The sequence below is a fragment of the Schistocerca americana genome, chromosome 6, assembly GCF_021461395.2.
Source record: "Schistocerca americana isolate TAMUIC-IGC-003095 chromosome 6, iqSchAmer2.1, whole genome shotgun sequence".
Lineage (NCBI taxonomy): Eukaryota > Metazoa > Arthropoda > Insecta > Orthoptera > Acrididae > Schistocerca > Schistocerca americana.
The window spans coordinates 288,949,580-288,952,079 of record NC_060124.1 but is presented as its reverse complement, the minus strand read 5'-3'; positions in this window follow the sequence as shown (position 1 = coordinate 288,952,079).

Sequence of the window (2,500 nt, the reverse complement as noted above, 5' to 3'; positions counted from 1 at the left end):
TTGCGCCTTAACCTAACCCGTGTTGCGCCTTAACCTAACCCGTGTTGCGCCTTAACCTAACCCGTGTTGCGCCTTAACCTAACCCGTGTTGCGCCTTAACCTAACCCGTGTTGCGCCTTAACCTAACCTATGTTGCGCCTTAACCTAACCTATGTTGCGCCTTAACCTAACCTATGTTGCGCCTTAACCTAACCTATGTTGCGCCTTAACCTAACCCATATTGTACCTTAACCTAACCCATATTGTACCTTAACCTAACCCATATTGTACCTTAACCTAACCCATATTGTACCTTAACCTAACCCATATTGTACCTTAACCTAACCCATATTGTACCTTAACCTAACCCATATTGTACCTTAACCTAACCCATATTGTACCTTAACCTAACCCATATTGTACCTTAACCTAACCCATATTGTACCTTAACCTAACCCATATTGTACCTTAACCTAACCCATGTTGCGCCTTAACCTAACCCATGTTGCGCCTTAACCTAACCCATGTTGCGCCTTAACCTAACCTATGTTGCGCCTTAACCTAACCTATGTTGCGCCTTAACCTAACCTATGTTGCGCCTTAACCCAACACACGTTGGGCCTTAACCCAACACACGTTGGGCCTTAACCCAACACACGTTGGGCCTTAACCCAACACACGTTGGGCCTTAACCCAACACACGTTGGGCCTTAACCCAACACACGTTGGGCCTTAACCCAACACACGTTGGGCCTTAACCCAACACACGTTGGGCCTTAACCCAACACACGTTGGGCCTTAACCCAACACACGTTGGGCCTTAACCCAACACACGTAGGGCCTTAACCCAACACACGTTGGGCCTTAACCCAACACACGTTGGGCCTTAACCCAACACACGTTGGGCCTTAACCCAACACACGTTGGGCCTTAACCCAACACACGTTGGGCCTTAACCCAACACACGTTGGGCCTTAACCCAACACACGTTGGGCCTTAACCCAACACACGTTGGGCCTTAACCCAACACACGTTGGGCCTTAACCCGCTCTGTAATTGTCATACGACGCGCTAAATTAGTGTAGTGTTGCCTAACTGCAACCCCCGCAATATAGTTTGCCACTCGCACTGCCCGGTCCCCAGAGTATCGCTTCATGTTAAACACCTTGCAGCTATACACTGTAATGCGGATGGCAGCAGGACGTACATGCTCAATGCCCTTCGCAGTTGTTCATTGGCATTCGCATGGCGAAGCACAGCCTACGTTGTGGTACGGCTTGTGTCAACTGTCCGCTGATGTTGTACGTCCAAATGACACACTGTACTGCACATTGGTCCTCATGTACTGAATGATACATCGTGGTACATGTGTGACCGTACCACGACTGCGCCAACAACGGCGAACCATACGGTCCAAATATTGTGCACTCAGCTACGTGTCGTCTCCCTATAAGAGCTGGATTGCAGTATGGTATGCCGTGGATGGCGATCAGCATGAGCCGTCTGTTGATGTAGTGGCGCGTGTTGTCAGACGTAGTCGTCTCTTCTCACACACCGTGATAGCATGGTGCACTGCGTTCCACATCTGCGACATGCGACAGAGGCCGGTTGACAGTCGTTCGCGCAATGGACATCGCATACGTACGGGGGCCACCTTCCACGTGTTCGCGAAGCGTGCACATGTTGTTGCGTGTATGTGGGCAGACATAGTGTGTCGTGACACCTGACACAGGCATGCAACAATCGTTGAATTTGCAAATGGCGATGGACGTCTACGTTTGCTGGTGACGTTACGCAAATGAACAACTGGTAAACCGTTGTGGTGCGGTTGTTCTCGCTAGAGGTGAATCAGTGATGGCGACGATCGGTTGAGCTACCAACCGGTTGTTTCAGCGATACCCACCATGCCCACGAACGTGAATGGCATGTGGGTGTGAAGCGATACGCGGCGGTGGCTGGGTGGGACCGTCCCCGGCCGGTGAGGGGGGGCCTCCCGGCGTGCTGGCCGCGCGGTGCGTGGGCGCACGCGCTACAGCCGGCTGGTGGGGGCGGCCAGTGGCAGGCGCGCCGGCCGACGGAGGCGGCAGGCGGCGCAGCTGCGCGCCGGCGCACCCTGCACGCGGCGCCGTGCGGCCAAAGTAGGTCCTCGCGGGCCCGGTGCGAAGCGCGGTGGACATCTGCAGTGTGCTGGTCCGATTGAGGACTGTGTGCGCTGAGGATGCGCCGCCGCCCGGCGCTCGGCGCCGCGACGCCGTCTGCTGCTCGGTCGCCTCTGCGGTTCTCGCAGGTGGTTTGTATCGCAGCTGTGCGGACGTGTTGGCGCGTGCGCTGTGCTGGGAGAGTTCGCTTCGGCACCCAAGTGGGGCTTTTGTCCTTCTGTGGCGCTGGCGTTGGAGCTGCCGGCCACCGTAGGTGGCGCGTGTTGTCTCCCGCCGGCAATGCCACGACAGCACGCTCCCGGGCCTCTGTCGGCAGCGGCAAGCTCAGTTGGGAGCACGGGTGGTCGCACCTAAAGCGTCTA